This window comes from Hyperolius riggenbachi, chromosome 10 (genome assembly GCF_040937935.1).
Source record: "Hyperolius riggenbachi isolate aHypRig1 chromosome 10, aHypRig1.pri, whole genome shotgun sequence".
Classification (NCBI taxonomy): Eukaryota; Metazoa; Chordata; class Amphibia; order Anura; family Hyperoliidae; genus Hyperolius; species Hyperolius riggenbachi.
In genome coordinates, this window is record NC_090655.1 from 284,425,033 (window position 1) to 284,451,842 (window position 26,810).

Consider the following 26,810-nt stretch of genomic DNA (forward strand, 5'->3'; position numbering starts at 1 on the left):
TACTCTCAATTATCAATGATTTGGCACAAACTTCTTTCTGACTTGATGCAGGGCTGTTACTGCTAGGGAGAATCGGCAAGGACATTATTTCAACCCATAAACAACTGTTGGTGAGGACACTATGCTTCTATGCTAGCAAGGAGATTCTAAAATATTGGAAAAAAGCCTCTATCCCGACTCTTGGTACTTGGGCCAAAACAATAAACAACGCCCTTCCTCTATACAGAACAACCTATTTAAATAGGAAAAGTCCTAAGAAATTCAATAAAGTATGGGGAGTCTGGGAAAATAGGATACTGGACCCAACAAATGAAAAATTTATACCAATTATTGAGTGAACGACATGCTGATAGGGGCGGGGCGGGTGCGGGGCTAGAGACGGGCGTGGACTTCTTGTTCTTCTGGGGTGATACTACCCCTCTTTTTCTTTACTCTCTCCTCTTATGCAGAACGGAAATGCTACTACGGTTACTTACACCAATGTGTTGCTATTCTTTACTACACTGATATTAGCCGCATTTATTGTCCTAATTACTGTAACTACACAGCTACTGATGTCGATATGTACTGCAGTTTTCATCTGTTTAACTGTAACTGTATGTGCACTGTTCTGTATTTTTTTCTGTTTACTTGAAAAATAATACATTTTTACTGTTAAAAAAAAAAAAAAATATTGGGTTCATGGCACAGCTCTACAATCATGGATACCCAAAAAAGGAAAGAGGCTTACCAGCTGGTGACAACCCACACCACAAGGCTGCATCAACGCCCCAGCAGGACACCAGGAAGCAACAGCCTGTCCAGGATCCATCAACCCAGCAACGACTCCTCTCACGAATGGATATCACTAAACATCATAAAAAACAAACAAATGGCAACTCTAGAATGTTTACTGATATCCATTCGTGAGAGGAGTCGTTGCTGGGATGGTGGATCCTGGACAGGCTGTTGCTTCCTGGTGTCCTGCTGGGGCGTTGATGCAGCCTTGTGGTGTGGGTTGACACCAGCTGGTAAGCCTCTTTCCTTTGTTGGGTATCCATCATTGCACAGCTGTGCCGTGAACCCAATATTTAATGTGGTGGAGATTTACCTGCTTTTATCCTTTGTTGAAGACTCGTCTTTTGTTTTTGGACTCTGCGCTGAGCATATATAATTTACCTGTTTGTGAACTCTGGACATTGTTTTTCTCTCAGCAGCAGCCACTTTGTTTCCTTGGCGCTGATACACATATGCAAATTACTATTCCCCCTCCAGGTCCATGTGGATGGTGGAGAATTATGTAATTCGGCTTCCAGCTATTGCTGGTGACTGAATTACAGTGTTGTAAAAGTAACTTCAGCTCCATCTTCTCACAGCGCCGAAGTTACTCACTGTGCCCCGCTATAGCTGTAATTCCTATTATGGTCTATGGTGGCGCCGGCTGCACACAAATATGCTGCGCTGTTATTACAGCGCTCGGGCCTTAGAGCCGTATATATCACATTTGATAAAATGCAGAGAAACAGGAAACACAAGGGAGAGGTTCTGATCTTGTGAGCTTACAATCTAGAGGATAGTGGAGTGGAGACACTTACTGTATGCTGGGAATACACAATGAGTTGTTTTGGCAGATTTACATTCTGATAGTTTTTCTGATCGATTTCCATTCACTTCTATGAGAACATTGATCTGAAAATCAGATCAGACCTGTGGAAAATTATCGAAAGAACCATCTGTCTGCTGAAAAAACTCCTGGTGTATTCCCAGCATAAGGGAGTAGACTATCGGGTTAATGGATGAGGTAGTAAACCTCAAATTATTAGCATAGCTAATTACAAACTTGTCTGAATAGGAGTGTCTGTAGGGTGTGATTTAACATTCCCAGGTCTGGGGCCTGATGGACCAACTGTGGGAGAGAGTTCCAGAGGAGAGGTGAGAAGTCCTGGATGTGAGAGTGAGAGGAGGAGATCCCTACTTCTGGCCCTATAGATGGCATTTGTACCCCAGCTCTTATGGGTGCTGTTGCCATGCAGCAGGAAGCTAGCTCAGCCAGAGGCATTGTGGGTATTTGTATTATTCTGTCAGCCTGGTGGGAAAGTATGGGGAGAATTAGCAGTGGAGGAGAGAGAATCGCTGCTGGTCACCGGAGATCTGGGCATGTGCAGAAAGATGCACCCCTCATTACATTTCATGCTGAATATCCCCCCAGCCAGGCCTCCTACAATCCCCCCATATAGAGGGTAGGGAGTGGACCCCCATGGCAGATTGCAGATCTCCAGCACCGCTTGTTCCCCAGATATCACATAAACAGTGATCTAGGAATCTACAATTTCATGTGGCAGTAGCTTGGGGGGGGTGGTTCCCTCTAGATGCAAATATTTCTGGCTTTAAATAAGCGGCAAAGAAGGAGAAGCACACGATGGAAGCAGACACCTCGAGGATAAAAAAGGCAACGCTAAACCGCAAAAATTGAAGGACTGCTTCCCAGAAAAGTCCCAGCGAGTGTGAACAAGGGCACAAGATAGCGCCGAAGCAGGGAGGAAAGCCCCGCCCATGGAAGTGAGTGAAGTCCCAGCGAGTGTGCACGAGGGGACAAGCAAAACAGACCGCTGTTTCGAGCTAACGTGCTCTTTATCAAGTTGTCAAAGCTGCAATACATATATCAACCTATCACCACTCATTATATACAATACATCAGCCTATCAGTGGTCAGCGTTTGAATTATCCAATGGTAGCACATCTACAGCTTGGAGGACCTGATGGGGAACTGTGTCAAGCGCACCTAGTCCCACCCCTCAGTCAAACACCACTCCCATTGTCCATGAAAAATAGAAATAAATACACTGGAGATCTCACCTGACTTATAAAAATAGTTGCCACCTCATCACCGCAAGAACCGCTGTGCCCAAGAGAAACCTCGACTCTATCACTACGAAGGAAAAGGCTGTAAACTGCATCGCTGCCACCAGCCAATCGACAGTCTCCGCCGTCCACCATTCACAGCCTCCGCATAGAACAGCAGCGACCAATCGGCGCCCGTCTCTATAGCCACACATAGACGGCACGGACGTCACTGCGCCCTCCTGCCATGGCCAATAAGCAGCACGTACACCACCAGCCAATCACTGACACCATGTGTCAGCGCGGCGGCCAATAGTGCTCAATGTGGAAACCACACCCCCAATGCCAAATGCGGCATAACAGAGGGCTAGGTGCGTACTACGCGAACGCTCCAAACCAGAGGGAGGGATCACAAAATCACTCCCCCATTCAAGACGTGACTCAATGGTGTGGTTACCATTGTAACCACACGCAACAAGGTCTCCTTCTAGCACAGTGGTCCCCACGGGACACAATACAATGACATCAATATCTGTATAATCAAAACCACCAATAAAGGAGAATCAAACGCCTCACACTGACCAAATTGCAATATAAACATGATTAAAAACCTAATTAAAAATAGAATCAAAAAAGAGACAAAGATGCCACCTAGATACTAGCATATTTCAAATGCAAAAGGACAGATCATAATCCAGATTAAGGCCCCCATTGCCCAAGACACCCAATTTTCTGATCCAAAATGCTTCACGTCTAGATAATTCTTTATCACGATCACCCCCCCCCCCCCCCCCCACCCAGTAGGCACCCCATCAATAACCTGGACTCTCAATTGTGAAACATTATGTCCAGCTTCAGCAAAATGTCTGGAATACCACCTGTGTTTTATCCCCATTCTTAATAGCTGACTTATGGGGATGAGAGTCTCACTTTAAGAGCCTTCGTGGTTTTGCCCACGTAGGCTTGACCACAAGGACACTTAAGTAAGTAAACTATATACGTAGAGTTACAGTCATAATGTTCACGAATAACAAATGATGTACCCTTGGAAGGATGTCTAAAGACATCTCCTTTAATAATAGAGCTACAAAGGTGACAGCTAAGACAAGGGTATGTACCCTTTTTGCCCTCTCTGGGTTTCCATGTCTTAGCCCTAGTGTGGACCAATTTATCCCTAATTGTAGGTGCTTTCTTAAATGATGACAATGAGGGGTAACGGAATTCTGGAACCCTGGGAAAGGCCTCTCTCAATAAATGCCAATGTTTTCAGATCACATTAGTGATCTGTGTGCTACAAGTATTAAAAGTGGAGACAAAAGGCATTCACAGTAAATTGTCTCTAGATCTTCTATTCCTGTTAGAAGCACTAAAAGTATGGACAGGGTAACCTCTTTGCCTAAACTTCTGTCTCATTTTACCTAACTGAACTTCCCGGTTTGTTCCCTCAGGAACAATCCTGGTTACTCCCTTAAATTGGCTTCCTGGAATGGAATTTTTAATCTGAGTGGGGTGGAAACTAGAATAGTGTAAAACCGAATTCCTTTCTGTAGTTTTTTGTGTACAAATCAGTACCCAACCTCGATCCCTCCTTATAAACCACCATGTCCAAAAAGGAAACACTCTGTGCATCAACATGGGCTGTGAGGCGTATTGCAGGACATCGTTCAGAGAGGGAACATAAAAATTCATCCAGGGTTGAACGCGGCCCCGCCCACAGACAAAAAATGTCGTCGTCGATGTACCTCCACCAGCATTTCACATGCTGGCGGAAAAGCACATCGGTATAGACGAATGACTACTCGAACAAACCCATAAACAGATTTGCATAGGACGGGGCCACGTTCGACCCCATCGCAGTTCCCCTCTGCTGAACATAAAAATTGTCCTCAAATTTAAAGTAATTAAAGTGCAATACAATCCTCAAAAGATCAAGAAGAAAGTCATTACATACCAATCTACAGCCTCTACACCCCCATCATGTGGGATGGAGGTGTAGAGGCTTTCGACATCAAGCGTGACCAAAAGAGTGTCACCATCAATGTCACCAACCCCTCTCAATCTGTCAAGAAAACAGGAAGTATCTTTAATATAAGAGTCCAGGCCAACCACAATTGGTTGCAACACCCTGTTAAGGTACTGCGCCAATGGAACGAAAATAGAGTCCACACTGGACACAATAGGTTGGCCCGGCAGGGACTCTAGATTCTTGGGAATTTTTGGCAGTGTGTAAAAGCCGGGAGTAGCCGGATGTTCCTTAACCAGAAATTTAGCAAGCTTATCATCAATTACTTCGTTAGCAAGTGCTGTTTCAATCAATGCTTTTATTTTAGTAGATATTACCCCAACAGGATCCCTATCAACCCTTTTATATACATCTTCCTGGGATAATTGCCCTAAGATTTCATTTCTATAATAATGAGCATCCAGTACTACCACTGCCCCGCCTTTATCAGCGGGGCGGATAACAATGTCCCTTCTAGACTCCAGAGCCTTCAATGTCCTCAGTTCCTTTTTGGTTAAATTACTAGTAACCCTATCATGTGTGGACCTCAGTTCAATATTCTTCACATCCTCATCCACTTTGGAGACAAAAAGATCAACTAATGCATTAGCTGGAGGCATAAAGGAACTTTTTAAACGCAATCCACTGGAGGACAGCGTAAGTTTATCATCACTGTCCCGTTGTACCTCATCAGAAGGAACTTCCTGTAGAATATGAATAACTCGCGTAGTACGCACCTAGCCCTCTGTTATGCCGTATTTGGCATTGGGGGTGTGGTTTCCACATTGAGCACTATTGGCCGCCGCGCTGACACATGGTGTCAGTGATTGGCTGGCGGTGTACGTGCTGCTTATTGGACATGGCGGGAGGGCGCAGTGACGTCCGTACCGTCTATGTGTGGCTATAGAGACGGGCGCCGATTGGTCGCTGCTGTTCTATGCGGAGGCTGTGATTGGTGGACGGCGGAGACTGTCGATTGGCTGGTGGCAGCGATGCAGTTTACAGCCTTTTCCGCCGTAGTGATAGAGTCGAGGTTTCTCTTGGGCACAGCGGTTCTTGTGGTGATGAGGTGGCAACTATTTTTATAAGTCAGGTGAGATCTCCAGTGTATTTATTTCTATTTTTCATGGACAGTGGGAGTGGTGTTTGACTGAGGGGTGGGACTAGGTGCGCTTGACACAGTTCCCCATCAGGTCCTCCAAGCTGTAGATGTGCTACCATTGGATAATTCAAACGCTGACCACTGACAGGCTGGTGTATTGTATATAATGAGTGGTGACAGGTTGATATATGTATTGCAGCTTTGACAACTTGATAAAAAGCACGTTAGCTCAAAACAGCGGTCTGTCATTGTAGCGCTGCTTTTAATTGATGTAATTAATAAAGAGACGACTATCTACATAAGTGGTGCCTGCTTCAAGTGGATTTCCTAAAGCAACAGCTCCAGTGGTGTGGAATGCTGTAAGCCTGGGCACATGCCTTTCTCCTTTGATGGGTGCTGATCCAAACTATCCTTGTATTTATTGGTTTGGATTTGGATGAGAAGGTCCTGGATAGTTTCAGTTAGCAACAACACTCTTGTGCAGATTTGTTTGGGATCCAGGGCTGGCGTGTATTGGGAGAAGGGTGGGCCTTGCACGCCACTTCTCCAAGTCCAGGCCTGAGTCTGGAGGGTTAACTGGCTCACCTGTGTTATTTGCATAAAAGGCCGCATCGCTCAGTATGCAGTGGGTTGTGTGTGGAGCAAGGAGCTCCTGAAAGGCTGTGTAGCCAAGAGAGGGCAGCCAGGCCTAGTGAAGCAAGGATGCTGATCCTGTAAAGTGCTGGAGGGGAGTTGGACTCCAATATTTGGACTACAGGAGAAGCCTGAATGGGTGAGTGGCCCAGGACTGCCATTAGGCCCGTGGCAGGGTGTCACTCACAAGCCAGTGTGGCTGCAGAGGGCAGGAAGCCTGAGCTAGGCTTGGTACAGATACAGAAGGCTGTATATCTGGTGTGTGACTACAACCCTGCTGAATACCCAGTGTGGTGTATAATATTTTGTTGTTTGGACATTGTTTGACTGACAAAATAAATTGCTATTGTTTTGTTTTAAACCTAAGAGGACTCACTGGCTGGTATGTTGTGACCCTTGATGCTTTGATCTTCTCTACCAATGGGCTAAAATCCCCAGAATATCACAATTGGTGGAGAATGTGGGCAAAGCAAAAGGTGCATGTCTACACAGCCCCGCTTTCCCTCTGTCCTACGTGTGTACACAGCCCTGCTTTCCCCTCTGTCCTACGTATACACAGCCCTGCTTTCCCCTCTGTCCTACGTGTGTACACAGCCCTGCTTTCCCCTCTGTCCTACGTGTGTACACAGCCCTGCTTTCCCTCCATCTTGTGTGTACACAGCCCTGCTTTCCCTACATCTTGTGTGTACACAATCCTGCTTTCCCTCTGTCCTACGTGTGTACAGTCCTGCTTTCCCTCTGTCCTGCATGTACACAGCCCTGCTTTCCCTCCATCCTGTGTGCACACAGCCCTGCTCTCCCTCCGTCCTGTCTGTACACAGTCCTGCTTTCCCTCCATCCTGTGTGCACACAGCCCTGCTTTCCCTCCGTCCTGCGTGTACACAGCCCTGCTTTCCCTCAGCCCTGCATGTACACAGTCCTGCTTTCCCTCAGCCCTGCATGTACACAGTCCTGCTTTCCCTCAGCCCTGCATGTACACAGTCCTGCTTTCCCTCAGCCCTACCGGCTGTGAGCTGGGACAGGAGAGCAGGGAGGAGACATTGCCATTCAGCAGTCTCCCTCCCCCTCCTCTGCTGGCAGTATAAGACACCAACTTGGAGCAAATGGAGTCTTCTATTTACAGCACAGGTGTTAAAATCAAGGCCTGAGGGCCAAATCCGTTCCTCCTCATCAACAATTTATATGGCCCTCAACATGATGTACATGATTGTGAGGAGTAAAAGAGTGGAGGAAATTGAGCAATCTGGAACATCATAAAGTGCCCTGGCATCTCAATGGAGACACTGGGCCATAGCTGATGCACGTGTTTTTTTTCCCCTTGTTGTGTGCATGCGTGTGAGTACCCTCGTCTTCTCCCATTGTCATTGGCCATATACAGGGGGATACAACAATAGTATATACAGGGGGAAGTTAGCCTGCCTGTGTGCCAGGTCACATAATAGGGGAGTTGACCTGCATGTGCCACCAGTGGTACCCTCAAACTCAGAGTACGCAGCCCTGCTTTCCTTCTGCCCTGCATGCACACAACCCTGCTTTTCCTTCATCCTGTGTGTACACAGCCCTGCGTTCCCTTCATCCTGTGTGTACACAGCCCTGCTTTCCCTTCATCCTGTGTGTACACAGCCCTGCTTTCTCTCCATCCTGTGTGTACACAGCCCTGCTTTCCCTTCATCCTGTGTGTACACAGCCCTGCTTTCTCTCCATCCTGTGTGTACACAGCCCTGCTTTCCCTTCATCCTGTGTGTACACAGCCCTGCTTTCCTTCTGCCCTGCATGCACACAACCCTGCTTTTCCTTCATCCTGTGTGTACACAGCCCTGCTTTCCCTTCATCCTGTGTGTACACAGCCCTGCTTTTTCTCCATCCTGTGTGTACACAGTCCTGCTTTCTCTCCATCCTGAGTGTACACAGCCCTGCTTTCCCTCCGTCCTGTGTGTACACAGCCCTGCTTTCCCTCTATCCTGCGTGTACACAGCCCTGCTTTCCCTCCATTCTCTGTGTACACAGCCCTGATCTCCCTCCATCCTGTGTGTACACACCTTCTATTACAAAGAATGGCATGAAAGTTTTAAGGGAAGTATTTTCTTCAGCAGGGATTCTGGGAATGAGGCCACATTAGAGCCCTCCTCACGTATGCCCAGCACCCTGATGTCTTCTGCATCAACTACTTGGGCTTCCAGTGCCTTGATCTGCCTCTGCATGGCTGGGATAGTTGTGTCATGGGCCCTGGTTAGGTCCTCTATTGTTGACATGCGGTGCTCCACCTCTTTCAAGCACTTGCAGAGCCACATTTCTCAATAGTGTCTGAGGGCTAGATTTATCAAAGCATTGCCGGCAGTTTTTTATTCTTAAACTGTTCTAACCAGCAGGTGGAACTGTTCTGCATGATAAGAGCATTCCTAAATTCTACTTAATAGCGCAGTTTAGCAAGAATTTCTAGAGCCACACTACAGATAAGAAAAGTGCAAATCCATCCCTAAGCTATCGCAGATTAAGAAATGCTCAAGAAATTGTTAATCACAGAAATATTGCATTTGATTTTGCCGCTGTCACCTCTGTAAATATCACCCCCTCCAGCCGGGTCGCAGGCTTCTGCACATGCACACCTCTTGCAATCATGCTCTTGTGGCTGGGAGCATTTGGCGCTTGCACAGTATAAAAGAGGCGTGCATGCGCAAAAGTCCATGACACGGCTGGGATTGGGGATGTTACGGAGGTGACAGGGGCACCCTGGAGGACAACGGGACTGCACTGCTGGAACAGATAGACTTCTAGGGTTGGAAGAAACCCGAGGCAAGTAAGACTTAAAGGATACCAAAAGTGAAAATAAAAGTTGTTCTTTTGCTTACCTGGACCTTCTACCATCCCCCAGAGGCTTGTCTGTCCCTCGCAGTCCTCCTCCTCGCTCCGCTATTCATCCCGCTCCTGCAGCCAAGTCGCGCAGTATTGCACTTAGCTTGGCGTTGAGCGTCCTTGATCGCGGTCCCATGGTCATCAGGACTTGGGGTGGAATTAAAGGAGCTGCCGGTACTCAGAAAGGAGCGAGCGTAAGTTAGCAGTGCAGCACCACAGGGCGTAGCGTGCGGACAGGATTTTTTGCTTACGCTGCTTAATTTGAATCAAGGACATAGATCTTGCCTTTTGCATGATTACCAACTCAATAAAAAGAATCAGATATTTAAAAACAATATTTTATTGGGATTTCCTGATGACTGCACAGGTAAGCATACAGACTTCAATCTCTACATACATTTACCAAGTCACATGTGGAAGCACCATATATTCAAGGGTAAGGCCAGGGCCACATCTACACTTCAGGAGCTTGTAGGCACAGATATTCTAGCTCCCTAAGGCCTGCCCCTTAACATAGGCCACACCCCCAATCCCACCCTCAATTTCTTATATCACATAAAGAGCTTAAATGTACATGAATGGATATGGCCCCCTCTATTTTAATAATAAATATATATACACAGTGTTTCCCATTATTCATACCCCTGGCAAATTTTGACTTAGGTACTTTTATTCAACCAGCAAGTAATTATTTGACAGGAAATGACATATGTGGCTCCCAAAAGATAAGAAGACGACGTACAAGAGACATTATTGGGGGAAAAGAAACATTTCTCAGCTTTTATTTAAAGTTGAGCAAAAAGTTCAGTCCAAAATACTTCATACCCTTCACAAACTGTCACAGTCTGTGGGAACATCCAAAGTTCTATACTATTCCAAATAGTCCAAGCTGTTCTAAAGCACCCTAATTACCCTGATTAATTGGGAACAGCTGCTTTAATCAACTCAACATGTGGAAAACAGCAGCTCTCTGCAGTTGGTTTGTGGATAGTCATGGCTAAGACAAAGGAGCTCAGTGAGGACCTGCGGCTGCGCATTGTGGCTGCTCACAAGTCAGGAAAGGGCTACAAGGCCATTTCTAAATGTTTTCAAGTTCCAGTGGCTACAGTGCAAAGTATTATTAAAAAATACAAGATGTTCCGCACTGTGAAAAATCTCAGAGGATGTTGTCGGAAGCAAAAACCTGTGCTGGCCAGGAGATATTGAGAGAGGTGAAAAAGAATCCAATGATTACCACCAACGCTATCCTGGATAGTGTAATGGTTAAGGGCTCTGCCTCTGACACAGGAGACCTGGGTTCGAATCTCGGCTCTGCCTGTTCAGTAACCTATTCAGTAAGGAGTTCTTTGGGCAAGGCTCCCTAACACTGCTACTGCCTACTGAGTGCGCTCTAGTGGCTGCCTCACAAGCGCTTTGAGTCTGACAGGAGAAAAGCGCTATACATAAAAAGGAATTATTATTATTATCCTGGTGAATCTGGGCTCTGCTGGTGGCAATGTCTCACGGCAGACAATCCCACGGACACTGCTGGGTTCCACGGATGAAGACCAAGGAGGACACCACTTCTTCAGATAAGGCACACAAAAGCTTGCTTGGCATTTGCAAATGCTCATCTGGACAAAGAGGAAGACTTCTGGTCTTCTGTGTTATGGTCAGATGAAACAAAAATGTAATTGTTTAGTCACAATGATGTTTCCTTCCTTTGGCGTAAAAAAAGAGAAGCCTTCAACCCAAAGAACACTCACCTTATGGTAAATCCGGCCCTGGGTAAGGCAAACTGTAATAACTTACACCAAGAAAAATACGATGAAGCAGAAATAACATTAACAGTAAACAATTAGAAATAAAAACAAAATAAAAATTAGAAGTAAACCCCTTTCCAGCAATAAAACACAGAATCAATAGTTTATTGGCTGAGGCCCGTGAGCAGGAAGTGATATCAAAGCAGGAATGGGAATACATAATGGTGACATCATATAATGACCCCACATTGTACTCTACACCAAAGGTCCACAAGAGCCTGACCAGACCACCAGGCTGCCCGATAGTTCCTGGGAATGGTGGTCCATGTGAAAGAATAGAGAGATACAGAGATGAAAAACTAAAACCATTGGTGGCACAGTTACCATTGCATGTCAAGGAAACACGTCACGTCCTGAAGGTTTTGGCTGGCTTTATGGCGCCCCCTGGGTCCCTCCTCGTGGGAACCGATGTGGAATCTTTGTACGCGGGGCAGGGCAGTGGACATCCTTTTGGAGGAAAGCTTCCTCGGAGCACTGGATCATGATGAGATGATATTGCGAAGTCTAGGCCTGGTTCTCAAGTTGCTTTGCTTTAGATTTTTTTTTTTTTTTATGAATTGCTTTTATTATTATTATAATTTTTGCATCCATAAATCAAATCAGGCTGTGATACGTAGCATTTCGCTTGACATATTTATTGCATAATTCCGTTTTGCTTGTTCTCCTTTAATGAGCAGCCCCTCTTTACGCTACCGCCGCTACGTAGTGCCGATGATATTTTTAGCATTATGACTCTCGCATGTTGCCTGGACAGATCGGCTGATAAAAATACATCTGTAAGGGCTGCACTTGTGGCGTTTAAGTCCTATTGATTTTTTTTTTTTTGCTGTTCTGGTGTTTTGTTTTTTTTTTTCTTCTCAATAAATATTTTTTAAGTTTTAAAATGCAAATACAATAATCAACTTATGTTGCAATAACATTTGAAATGTTAACACTTAATGGAGACAAATATTGATAAAGGACGTATTTCGTTAAATCTTGCAGTACATCTTGTGTGTGGCCATTCTACTGGACATACATCTAATTGACTCCGCGACTACAAATTGTTACTGCAACCATACGTAAACCATGAATTGCTTTAGATTTAACAGACAATAATTACAGACAGGTCAGGGGGACCACGATGGGGGCGGCAGGTGCCCCGGCACATGCATGTTTGCATCTGAGACTCTGGGAAAGGTGGGATGTCTACCAGAGTCCCAGATTCGGGGCATGTTGCCCTCTGGATAAGGTATACAGATGATGTGCAGGTGGTGCGGACAGGCACGGAGGCTGAATAGAAAATGCTTCTAGACGAGTTGAGCGAAAATAAACAGAATATAAGACTAACCGATACAGCGAGCGATATGGATCTTCTGTTTTTAGATCAAAAATCGACACTACAAGTTGGATAAATAGTAACCTCAACCTTTCGAAAGCCTACCACAAGAAACAGTGTGCTCCACACCGTCAGCCATCATCCCCCTGGCCTCCGGAGGTCTATTCCATATAATCAGTGCTTGCGTCTACACAGGAGCTGATCCACAGATGAACAAGTTAACTTGCAATAAAAAAAAATGTATGCACGATTTCACGATCGGGTGTATTTGCATCGAATACTGAGAGCAGCAGTAAAAAAGTCCTGGGGAAATGTGAGATCAGATCTTTTATCTTCACAACCAAAATTGAAGCCACAATCTGATTTCTTAAGGATAATCACACCTTTTGGGTCCCAGTGGCAAGAACAGGGTGAAATATTACATAGACATTGGGGGATCTGGAGGGCGAGCCCTGAGATTAGGGAAATTATGGGTCAAAGACCCCTTCTAGCAGCTAAGAGAGCCCAAATTTTAGGTGACAAACTGGTGAGAAGTCACAACACAACAATTTGAGAGCAAGCTGCCCACAACACAAAGGGCAAAAGCCCCATAGGCTACTCCAATATAGTGTCCATCTTAGGCAAACATTATAAATAACCACGCTGCCAAAGCCATAGTACAAATATATGAAAAAGTGTATTAACCCCCTTGCCGTTCCAATCGTGTCGGCAAGGGGGCGGCGCAGCACTTTTATTTAAAAAAATTTTTTTAAATCATGTAGCGAGCCCAGGGCTCGTTACATGATAGCCGCTGACAAGCGGCATCCCCCTACCTAACCCGATCACCGCCGGCGCTCTCTGAAAGCAGGAAATCCCGTCCCGTGCCCTGGACAGATTTTCCATCATGAGGGCTACCAGGGACTCCATTTTGTCCCGAAATTTTAGGACATACTCCACCACGGAGACTTCTGAGGGGTCATCTTTCCCCTCCCAAGTCTTCCGAATCAGTTTTAATGGCCCTCGGACGTCTCGGCCATAGAGGAGTTCAAAAGGTGAAAGCCCAGTGGACTCCTGCGGCACTTCTTGGTAGGCGAACAGCAAATGAGGCAAGTGCCTCTCCCAGTCCTTCCCCTGCGATTCTACGAAGGTTGCCAGCATTTGTTTCAACATTCAGTTGAATCGTTCACACAAACCGTTGGCTTGAGGGTGATAGGGACTGGAAGTAGTGTGCTTGATTTGCATTCGCTCACAGAGGGCTTCCATTAGTTCCGACATGAAGCAGGAGCCCTGATCGGAGATCATTTTGGTGGGAAACCCCACTCGCAAGAAGATCACGATTAAGGCATCTGCTACGGTGGCAGACCTAAGAGAAGACAGGGCTACTGCCTCAGGATAACGGTTGCGTAGTCCACAACAGTTAGAATGTAGCGCTTGCCAGAGGTGCTAGGAATGGGTAGGGGCCCAATTATATCCACTGCCACCCTCTGGAAGGGCTCAGTGATGACTGGCAGTGGCTGCAAAGGAACTTTGTGGGTGCCCCCGGCCTTCTTAACCCTCTGGCAAGTGGAACATGATCGGCAGTATTTTGCTATGTCCTTCCCCATCGCGGGCCAGAAAAAATGGTTCTACACACGGGTTTGGGTCTTTTTGGTACCCAAATGTCCTGCTAAGGGAATGTCGTGAGCTATGCGGAGTACCTGCGCACGAAATTCCCTAGGGACTACCAGCTGTCGGGTGTTCCCACCCGCATCACCTGTGATAGGCTGCACCGTTTTGCAGTATAGTCTGTCGTTTTCCCAGTATACTTTGTATGGAGTGCTCTCGTCTGGAGGCTGGCCAGCTCAGGCCCTAAGCGTTTCCAGACTGGGATCACTCCTCAAGGCCTGCACGAAGGCAGTGCCACAGGTCTCCGCCAGCTGACCGGTGATGTAAGAAGTCAGCTGCGGAGAGTTACCCTCACTGCTGGGGTCAGATGTTATTGGAGGGACAGTTGGGGCTGCCTCTCCCGCATCACCTGAGCCCAGGTTACTGCCGACACTGGAAGTATCTGCCAGCGGAGTTGTACCATCAGCATCACAAACATTAGGAGTGTATGACGTGATCTCTTTTCCTTGATTGTCATCTGCCTGAAGGTCAGAGCAGCCAGAGGGGGTCCCTGCTGTCGGCTCTGAGTTCAGGTGGCTGGCCCTAGCACGTGTAATAGCCAGAACAGAGACAGAATCAGGCACACCACAATTATTGACATTGACACATGCATCTTGGTCAACAGTGATAAGTACAGGCATGGTTAAAGGACATTCAGTCGCTTGTACATGCGCCTAGATGCGGTCGGTACGGTAGAAATAGCAGGTAACGGGTTCCCCTCACCCTCTTTTCCTAAAGGTTGGTACAGTACCTGGTTGTCAGGGAGTCCGGCTTGGGTCACCTGCGGGTCCGCAGGGTATTCGCAGTGGCAAACAAGTGTGCCCAAATCAGTGCCAAGCACGGTGGCCACGGGAAGATCATCCAGAACCCCAACCACTCGCTTTTGACACCCCACACCCCAATCGATGGTGACTTGGGCTTGGACCACGTTGGTTTGAGTACCTCCGATGCCTATCAGTGTGAGGTATTTTCCCGGGAGAATATCCTCTTCCGAAACAAGATGTGGGCGGACAAGAGTGACATCTGCGCCGGTGTATCTAAGTCCGACGACAGTCTGGCCGTTCACCGTAACAGGCTGGTGGTTCTGGGATATGCGGTGTACCTCTGATCCTCCAACCAACAGTGCAGTAGACGAAGCAGGTGCGGATGGGTTGGCCACTCTAGGACTTGATGTCGCTGCGGTGCTAGCCGCCTGGCCAGGTTGTTGGGCTGGCTTTCCTGCGTAGCAAGTTTGCTTGGTGTGGCCATGCCGTTGACAGCGCTCGCACCACGGCTTGGCCCACTCCCGATTCACAGGGCCAGTGGGCCTGCTTTCTCCCCAGTTCTGGGACATAGCTCTGTCCTTGTCAGGTGCTGGAGGTTTGCGGCTATCCGGTACCAGGGGATTGCGAGAGTCTGGTACCGTAGGCCTGCGAGTGTCTGGTGCTCGAGTTGCGACATACATGTCTGCCAGCTCAACGGCTTCCTTCGCAGACTTAGCCTTTTGTTTCAACACAAACTGTCTCACATCTGTAACACAGATAGCGATGAACTGGTCGTGGAGCATCAAATCCACAATAGCGTCATAAGTCTTGTTTTCAAGGACTCGGAGCCATTGATGGAGCGTGGTGCTTAAACAACTATTCACGTCTGCGGATCCTTTCTGGATCAGGAGGATTTTTTTCCGGTAGACCTCTGGCATGAGCTGGAACTTAGCGAGAATGGCCTTCTTGACAGCCGGGTAGTCGCTGTCCTGGTCTGTGGGTAGGTCCGCAAAAGCATCCAAGGCTTTACCAGTGAGCTGAGGTGTCAAGTGGAGTGCCCACTGATCCTCAGGGATGCGGAACTGGCGGCATGTTCTTTCAAACGAGCGTAGATACAAGTCAATGTCCCCATTTTTCTCCATAACAGGGAACTTGGCTTTAGGGACTGCAGGTAGAGGTGGGCCTCCTGCAGCAGGAGTGTTAGGAGGAGCTGGTCTCACCTGGGTAAGTTCTAGTGCATGCCGGTGCTGCTGCTCCCCTTGCTCGAGCTGGAACCAACGCTGTCGCTCCTCATTCTCAAGCTGGAGCTGCTGCTGTTGTTCCTGGAACTCAAAGTATAAACGCAAATCTGCTCCTGTCAGTCCTGGTAACAACTGCTGGCTCATATGGCCCAAGGCAGTAAAGTTTAGTCCAGAGCTGCTTGTTCCTGGCTGTTGGTTAGCAGGAGCTGAGAACATGGCGTGATCCTGGGTATTCACATCACCCGGAGCTGCAGTAGCAACGTCAGCACTCACAGAGCTCATGGCGCTGGGCGACGGTGCACGAGGTGGAGGCGAGGATTCCCATAGGGAATCGGAATCTTCCATTGCCTGGCCGTTCCTTTCCGTCAATGCTTTGATCAGCTGTGTGCGGTTGCGGTTCAAAGCGGCGATGCCGTGCGACTCGCACAGTGTTTGCAAGTCAGAGACAGACCTATTCTGGTAATCCAGAACTGTATCAGACATTCAGAAGAGAAGAGTACAAGACAGAGTAGGATACAGCAAAGAAAAGTTAGGAAATGTAGGCCAATCTATTCGCTATCAGTGTGTACCGTTTTGTGCCCAGAACTCCGGTTCTGCAAGACAGGATACTTAGCGACCACTGTCTTATTATTCTGGTTGCAAAGACTGAGTTTGGCAGATCTTTGCCTTCTTTTTTCCAAAAGCTGGTTATGCCTGGTTTTGGGGTGTGCTATCACCACCAATGCCAACCAATGTGACAATCTAGCCCCGCGATCCCGTCCAATCTGCTCCTGTTAGCATACGCAGGAAGTACGGGTGCAGACGGACAATGAAGACCGGTTGCTGGATTGTCAGACGGGACTGGCACACTGTCGCATTAACCTTCTCCCTCTGACGATCCAGCAACCGGTCTTCGTTGTCCGTCTGCACCCGTACTTCCTGCATACGCTAACGGGAGCAGATTGAACAGGATTGCGGGGCTGGATTGTCACACATAGCATTTGTGATAAGCTGGGGGGCATGTACGTACGTGAAGACATCAATGCACACACATGCGCAAAGAGAGCACCACCTAGTAAACAATTTAAGTGATGCAGCTTAAATCCCACCTCGTATTTAGACCAAGAGGAGAATGAACACCCAATTGGAAAATTCAATATGCCTCCCAAATTAGCTTATGAACACCCCCCCCCCCTCTAGTTGGTCTGGAGATACTTTCAATACCCTGCAAGGAAAAAGAGGACCTGTTTCCACAGCGAACCTGATGGAAATTGTATAGAATAAACAGAGGCGTCAAAAAAAGAAAATTGAACTAAAATTGTTAAAAAGTGCTCGGAAGGCAGCGGTGGACTTACCTCCATAAAGCAGACACAAACCGTCAATTTCAAAGTGACAAATATTTATTAGTTTCTCCACAGTGTTGTAACACGTTTCACAGATATACAGGTCCTTCTCAAAAGATTAGCATATTGTGATAAAGTTCATTATTTTCTGTAATGTACTGATTAACATTAGACTTTCATATATTTTAGATTCATTACACACAACTGAAGTAGTTCAAGCTTTTTATTGTTTTAATATTGATGATTTTGGCATTCAGCTCATGAAAACCCAAAATTCCTATCTCAAAAAATTAGCATACCATGAAAAGGTTCTCTAAACGAGCTATTAACCTAATCATCTAAATCAACTAATTAACTCTTAACACCTGCAAAAGATCCCTGAGGCTTTTAAAAACTCCCAGCCTGGTTCATTACTCAAAACTGCAATCATGGGTAAGACTGCCGACCCGACTGCTGTCCAGAAGGCCATCATTGACACCCTCAAGCAAGAGAGTAAGACACAGAAAGACATTTCTGAACGAATAGGCTGTTCCCAGAGTGCTGTATCCAGGCACCTCAGTAGGAAGGAAAAAGTGTGGCAGAAAACGCTGCACAATGAGAAGAGGTGACCGGACCCTGAGGAAGATTGTGGAGAAGGACCGATTCCAGACCTTGGGGGACCTGCGGAAGCAGTGGACTGAGTCTAGAGTAGAAACATCCAGAGCCACTGTGTACAGGCGTGTGCAGGAAATGGGCTACAGGTGCCGCATTCCCCAGGTCAAGCCACTTTTGAACCAGAAACAGCAGCAGAAGTGCCTGACCTGGGCTACAGAGAAGCAGCACTAGACTGTTGCTCAGAATCAGAATTCTTTATTCGCCAAGTGCGACAGGCGCCACACACTGAATTATGTGTGGACACAGGCAGTTGGCATGGTGCAATAACACAGCAACATAAGAATTTGTGCAAGAAATTACGATACGAATAACACAACAACATAGTGCAAGTTACAGTTACAATACATAGTATTCGTCTACATTCTATACAGTCACATTTTGAAACAGTCCTAGGGCTGCGACCGTGCACAGGTGTGCCAAGGAGCTGGGAGGGGGCTGGAGGATGGCTTTTTAGAGATGGTGTGAATTGAGGAGGGCGATCGCCTGAGGGAAGAATGTATTTCTGCGCCTGGTGGTTTTGGTGGGAATGGACCTATAGTGACGCCCTGAGCGGAGGAGGTTGAAGAATTGATTGCCAGGGTGGGAGGGGTCATATATGATCTTGTTTGCCCTTGACCTCATTCTGTTTGAATGGAGAAGGTCCAGTGGAGGCAGGGGAGACCCGTATGATCTTCTCTGCGGTGTTGATAACTCTCTGGAGTTTGAGCCTGTCCCTTGAGCTAGCACCTGAGTACCACACGATGATGGAGGAGCAAAGGACAGATTCAGTGGTCGCTGTGTAAAAGCTGGTCAGAAGTTCCCTTGGCATTCCAAACTTCCTCAGCTGTCTCAGAAAGAACAGTCTCTGCTGGGCTTTCTTTTGTGTCGTGGAGATATTTACATCCCATCTCAGTTTCTCAGTGATGGTGGTGCCTAGGAGCCGAGCACTTTGTACCCTGGTGACCTCCATGCCATTGATGAAGATTGGGCAAGGTGTTGGGGCGTTCTTCCTGAAGTCCACTATCAGTTCCACAGTTTTTGCCGCATTTAGTACAAGCTTGTTGTCCGAGCACCACCTGAAGGTCCGCTCAATCTCGCAGCGATATTCAAGCTCACCATCATCCCCGATGAGACCTAGAATGGTAGTATCATCTGCAAGCTTGATGACCTTGACTGTGTCCGCAGATGAGGTGCAGCTGTTTGTGTACAGGGAAAAGAGCATCGGTGACAAGGCGCACCCTTGGGGAGCACCAGTGTTGGTGGTTCTTACACTGGAGGGGTGGCCGCCAAGTCTAACTAGCAGTGTCCAGTTTGTGAGAAAGTCCTTGTTCCAGGCACATAGGGTGGGGTCCACACCAAGTCGTTTCAGATTGTCATGCAGAATGTGCGGACAGATGGTATTGAATGCGGAACTGAAGTCCAGGAGGAGGATTCTGGCATATGACTTGGGTTTGTCCAGGTGTTCAGTGATGTGTGCAAGAATGATGTTAATGGTGTCGTCCACGGACCGGTTGGCCCTATATGCGAATTGGAGAGGATCTAGTAGGGCATTTGTGTGGTTCTTCAGATAGGATAGAACCAATCTTTCGAAGGTCTTCATGATGATTGGATTGGAGTTAGAGCGACAGGTCTGAAGTTGTTTAGATCTGTGACTCCTGGCTTCTTGGGAACAGGAATGATGTCAGCTTTTTTGAAACAGGAGGGGACTTTGCCCAGCTCCAGGGATCTGTTGAAAATGGTCTAAAGTACAGAGGTCTAAAGTACTTTTTTCGGATGAAAGCAACATTTACATGTCATTCGGAAATCAAGGTGCCAGAGTCTGGAGGAAGACTGGGGAGAGGGAAATGCCAAAATGCCTGAAGTCCAGTGTCAAGTACCCACAGTCAGTGATGGTCTGGGGTGCCATGTCAGCTGCTGGTGTTGGTCCACTGTGTTTTATCAAGGGCAGGGTCAATGCAACTAGCTATCAGGAGATTTTGGAGCACTTCATGCTTCCATCTGCTGAAAAGTTTTATGGAGATGAAGATTTCATTTTTCAGCACGACCTGGCACCTGCTCACAGTGCCAAAACCACTAGTAAATGGTTTACTGACCATGGTATTACTGTGCTCAATTGGCCTGCCAACTCTCCTGACCTGAACCACATAGAGAATCTGTGGAATATTGTGAAGAGAAAGTTGAGAGACGCAAGACCCAACACTCTGGATGAGCTTAAGGCTGCTATCGAAGCATCCTGGGCCTCCATAACTCCTGAGCAGTGCCACAGGCTGATTGCCTCCATGCCACGCCGCATTGAAGCAGTCATTTCTGCAAAAGGATTCCGACCAAGTATTGAGTGCATAACTGAACATAATTATTTCAAGGTTGACTTTTTTTGTTTTAAAAACACTTCTTTTATTGGTCGGATGAAATCTGCTAATTTTTTGAGATAGGAATTTGGGGTTTTCATGAGCTGTATGCCAAAATCATCAATATTAAAAAAAATAAAAGGCTTGAACTACTTCAGTTGTGTGTAATGAATCTAAAATCTATGAAAGTCTAATGTTTATCAGTACATTACCGAAAATAATGAACTTTATCACAATATGCTATTTTTTTGAGAAGGACCTGTAGTCCTGCTTCTTCAGGCAATAAAATAGGGAGCATATAACAGGGAATAGTCAGCGATGCACCAGGCGCCTCTGGTGGAAATGTTTAGCCACATTTGGTATTGCTGTGGTCAGCCAGCCAGGACCCCTGTGATGCTCGAAGATCCGCTGTCTGAGATGCCGGATATTACACCCTGTATATTGGACACGGCAGATGGAACAATCAATCAAATACACAGAAAATTGAATGTGGCAATGAGGAAATTTTCTAAATGGAAGTTCTCCATTAGATAAGGAGGCAATAGGCTTGGATGCGGTATGGACATGGCATTACTGACATCAGGACACGTCACACTTGTATGCCACACCGTGTATAACCAGTGACGTGGGCTGGAAGAGATCCCGCTGGGAGAGAGAATGCTCCTCAAGGTGGGCGCCCATCTCCTGGCAAATCTTACACCTTTAGCCAGACAGTGTGGATGACTTCATCAGCCTGTAGTGCTGCTATAGAGAGAAAATGTGACTGTACTCCAAACTAACAGTTGTGATGAATACAGCGCCCTCTGTATTGGGTTATCACACATCCCAGGGACATTGCACAACCCTTGTTCCCTGTTTCTCTCCAGGGCCAGTTTCATCACTCTGCCTATCTTCCAATAAGGATAGCCTCATTCATGTAGGCGGATCCCACAGCGTCATCTCTGTACACAAAGCGTCATCATGAGAGCAGCTGTGACGTGCCCTGATAAATTCCCCTACTGGGACTGGCAGAATAGTGTGGAGAGGAGGACAGCTATTGGCTCTCAGCATAGAATTCCCACTGCAGGGCTTGTGATAGGTAGAGGATGACACTGAACCTGAAGATGAATTTCCCACAAGATTAACATCAAGATAACTGATTTCTACAGAGGCCCCCTGAAAATAAGAGAGATTCAGGGAATGCTGTAATTCCCACACTTAACACAAATGCCTCACAAGCAATGATTTGCGTTAAAAACATTTCTCAGAACATCAATAGGGCTTCTCACCAGTGTGAGATCTCTCATGTCTGACAAGACTTGTTTTCTGAGTAAAACATTTCCCACACTCAGAACATGAATATGGCTTCTCACCCGTGTGAGATCTCATGTGTGACAAGGTTTGATTTAAGACCAAAACATTTCCCACACTCAGCACATGAATAGGGCTTCTCACCAGTGTGAGATCTCTCATGTTTGACAAGGCTATGTTTATCTCTAAAACATTTCCCACACTGAGCACATTAATAGGGCTTCTCACCAGTATGAGATCTCTCATGAGAGACAAGACTTGATTTAAGACCAAAACATTTCCCACACTCAGCACATGAATAGGGCTTCTCACCAGTGTGAGATCTCTCATGTCTGACAAGACTTGTTTTCTGAGTAAAACATTTCCCACACTCAGAACACGAATATGGCTTCTCACCCGTGTGAGATCTCTCATGTGTGACAAGGTTTGATTTAAGACCAAAACATTTCCCACACTCAGCACATGAATAGGGCTTCTCACCAGTGTGAGATCTCTCATGTTTGACAAGGCTATGTTTATCTCTAAAACATTTCCCACACTGAGCACATGAATAGGGCTTCTCACCAGTATGAGATCTCTCATGAGAGACAAGACTTGATTTAAGACCAAAACATTTCCCACACTCAGCACATGAATAGGGCTTCTCACCAGTGTGAGATCTCTCATGAAAGACAAGACTTGATTTATGCCCAAAACATTTCCCACACTCAGAACATGAATAGGGCTTCTCACCAGTGTGAGATCTCTCATGAAAGACAAGACTTGTTTTCTGAGTAAAACATTTCCCACACTCAGCACATGAATAGGGATTCTCACCAGTGTGAGATCTCTCATGTTTGACAAGGTTTGATTTAAGACCAAAACATTTCCCACACTCAGCACATGAATATGGCTTCTCACCAGTGTGAGATCTCTCATGTGTGACAAGATGTGATTTCTGTCCAAAACATTTCCCACACTCAGAACATGAATATGGCTTCTCACCCGTGTGAGATCTCTCATGTGTGACAAGGTATGATTTACGACCAAAACATTTCCCACACTCAGCACATGAATATGACTTCGCACCAGTGTGAGATCTCTCATGTTTGACAAGGTTTGATTTAAGGCCAAAACATTTCCCACACTCAGCACATGAATAAGGCTTCTCACCAGTGTGAGATCTCTCATGTGTGACAAGATATGATTTATAAGCAAAATATTTCCCACACTCAGCACATGAATAGGGTTTCTCACCAGTGTGAGATCTCTCATGTCTGACAAGTCTTGATTTACAAACAAAACATTTCCCACACTTGGAGCAGCAATAAGACCCTCCAGCAGGGGGAGAGCTGTGCTGGGTATGAGGCCCCTCTGGGTTAGACAGGTGAGGGGAGTCTGGGGGAATATTTGGGGTAACCAGGATATCTGCAGGAGACTCTTGTCCAGTGACATCATTATCCGTTGTACAGTCTGTGGATACAGAGAGACGAGACTCTGAGAGGTTCCTGATGCTGGGACTCCGCCCTGCAAATAGAGAAACATCATCACTTCCTGTTAGAGAATTCTGAGGGGAGGAGCAATTATCATTAGGGAGGGTCAGTGAGCTGCTGATAATTCTAAGTTGTTGCAAAGATAATGCAGATTGGAAATGGGGCAGATGCAGCATCTGTGTATCTCTACATATAATTAGACTATCATATTCACCAGCTCAGAGTTACTGGCATGTCACTGACCATCGCTAGTTATCAGCCTGACAGAGAACTGCAGAAGGTTGTGCTCATTACAGGCAGCCAATCACGTAACTTTGCCTTGCATGCACATTTTCTGTATCTTGGAATTTGGGCAATGAAATGAATTTCCTGAAAAATGTGATTAGCTGCATACAATTTGCATGATATTTGCATACAAGTACAGAGTTATTTGCATCTCATTGACCTCCCTACGCATAAAGCATTGGCCATACATGGAAAGCAGTAAGTTGTAGAGCTTGCTGAGACAATGGAAGCAATGTGCTACTCCTGTGACAACAGACCTATATGTACTTATAGCAAGAAATACATATATACTCCTATATATACAGTATAGCCGTACCTCTCCTCCCATCCTGCAATCCAATGAGGAACCGAACTGCTTCACACTGCAGCTCCAATTGGACAGATCAGTGGGGGTGGGGAAGGGGTGTGACTAGAAATCACTGCCCCCCCACCACCCCCACCACCATTATAACAAACATGACATGCCACAACTTTTAAACTGCACAGAGTTGTGCCTCCTCTTACTCTTTCATTGCCTCCTCTGCCCTCCCCCCCCCCCCACACACACACTTATTTCAGTTCCTCTTCTGCAGTCGCGTTCCTACCAAAGGGCGCAGGGGGGCGTGGCGCACCGGGTGCCAGACAGACAGGGGGGTGTCGCCACGACCCCCCTACACCTGACTCAGGAGGGGAAGAGCAGCGCTAGGAGGAGGGGTGACAGCAGGGATAGCGGCGGGGAGGGGGGAAATATCCCCCCTCCCTAACCTGGGTCCCCCTCCTTCTGCCTCTCTTCTCCCCCAAAAATGCGGGCAGCGGGCCGGGGGCAGTCGGCAGCGAGCAGGCTGGCGCGGAGAATACTTACGTTACTCCAGCGTATCAGCCTGGAACGCTGCGTCGCAGTTACGTGCCTCTACTGCGCCTCCAATGTAGAGGCACGTGACGGCGACGCAGCGTTCCAGGCTGATACGCGGAATTAACGTGAGTATTCTCCGCGCCAGCCTGCTTGCTGCCCACTGCCACCGGCCCGCTGCCCGCATTTTTGGGGGAGAAGAGAGGCAGAAGGAGGGGACCCAGGTGAGGGAGGGGGGGATATTTCCCCCCTCCCCGCCGCTATCCCTGCTGTCACCCCTCCTTCTAGCTACACGGGGGGGGGGGGGGAGCACTATACTACCTAAACTGTGGCCACTATACTACCTAAACTGGGGGCCACTATTCTACCTAAACTGGGGGCCACTATACTAGCTATACTGGGGGCCACTATACTGGGGGCAGCTAAACGGGGGGCCACTATACTAGCTACACTGGGGGCATCTATGGGGGCCACTATATTACCTATACTGGGGGGGGGGCACCATACCAGCTACAATGGAGGCAACTATACTATCTAAACTGTGGGCCACTATACTAGCTATACTGGGGCAACTATGGGGGCCACTATACTAGCTATACTGGAGGGCAGCTGTACGGGGGCCACTATACTAGCTACACTGGGGGCAGCAACACTACCTACATTGGGGGCAGCAGCTATGCTGCCTATCCTGGGGGCAACTATACTAGCTATATTGGGGCAACTATACTACCTTCACTGGGGGCAACTAGCTACCTATACTGGGGGCAACTGCTAGCTACCTATACTGGGGGCAGTGGCGGCACCGGGGGGGGGGGGGGGGGGGCGCTTTGGGCGCTGAAGCACCCCTTAAAATTCTCCAGCGTGAACTGACTTTCGGCATCTAATAGATGCCGTATCAGTTCACCGCAGTGGCAGAGCAGGGCTATAGTAAAATGTCCGAAGCCCTGCTCTGGAGACTTTGGGAGTTGCTAGCTGCAGAGGATCGTGGGAGCTGCGCACTGGACGGAGGCCGGAACAGGAGCTCTGCTGCAGGTGAGTAAATGTTTTTTTTTTTTTTTTTTTTTTAATTTATATTAGCAGCCAGGGGTAGCGTTTATGTTCTGGCCAGGTCTGCTACACGATTGCATGTATTTTCTGGTCAAATCTGCTACACGATTGCATGTATTTTCTGGGCAAATCTGCAGACATGATTGCATGTATTTTCTGGGCAAATCTGCCGACATGATTGAATGTATTCTCTGGGCAAATCTGCAGACATGATTGCATGTATTTTCTGGGCAAATCTGCCGACATGATTGAACGTATTCTCTGGGCAAATCTGCAGACATGATTGCATATATTTTCTGGGCAAATCTGCAGACATGATTGAACGTATTTTCTGGGCAAATCTGCAGACATGATTGAACGTATTAACACGTAGGTTAGTGCCTCTGATGACGCGTTAGTACGCGAAACGGCTGTCAGGCCTCACCTAACCCCCACTGCATACCGCCTATGTGATGTCCATTGGAGCCCAATAAAGGTGTAATCTAGGTACGGTGCCTCTCTTTCTTCTCTTCCGGAAAACTGTTACTGCACCTGAGCAGCACGTACCCTATAGCACCAGCGGCTCCAGCCCACCTGCCGCGTCTAGTGCCAAGTCTCTTGTCTTCTGCCTGTATGATTGAACGTATTCTCTGGGCAAATCTGCAGACATGATTGAACGTATTCTCTGGGCAAATCTGCCGACATGATTGAACGTATTCTCTGGGCAAATCTGCCGACATGATTGCATGTATTTTCTGGGCAAATCTGCCGACATGATTGCATGTATTTTCTGGGCAAATCTGCCGACATGATTGAACGTATTCTCTGGGCAAATCTGCCGACATGATTGAACGTATTCTCTGGTTAAATCTGCCGACATGATTGCATGTATTTTCTGGGCAAATCTGCCGATGTGATTGAACGTATTCTCTGGGCAAATCTGCCGACATGATTGAACGTATTCTCTGGGCAAATCTGCAGACATGATTGCATGTATTCTCTGGGCAAATCTGCAGACATGATTGCATGTATTTTCTGGGCAAATCTGCAGACATGATTGCATGTATTTTCTGGGCAAATCTGCCGACATGATTGCATGTATTTTCTGGGCAAATCTGCCGACATGATTGCATGGATTTTCTGGGCAAATCTGCCGACATGATTGCATGTATTTTCTGGGCAAATCTGCCGACATGATTGAACGTATTCTCTGGGCAAATCTGCAGGCATGATTGAACGTATTCTCTGGGCAAATCTGCCGACATGATTGAACGTATTCTCTGGGCAAATCTGCACACATTACGTGTATTTTCTTGAGAAAACCTGAACAATTATGTGAATTTTCTGAGGAAAGGGTCACCAAAACTTGGGCCCACTGTCTTTGCGTTGCACTTTTAAAGGGAACCCGAGGTGAGAATAATATTGAGGCTGCCATATTTATCTTGTTTTAAGCAATACCAGTTGCCTG

The 26,810-nt window shown here is 47.0% G+C and overlaps 1 pseudogene; it reads right to left on the reverse strand.

Annotated features, from left to right (window-relative positions):
• LOC137535546 (zinc finger protein 208-like) overlaps positions 1–26,810 on the reverse strand; it is a 274,048-nt pseudogene that overhangs the window by 125,482 nt on the left and 121,756 nt on the right.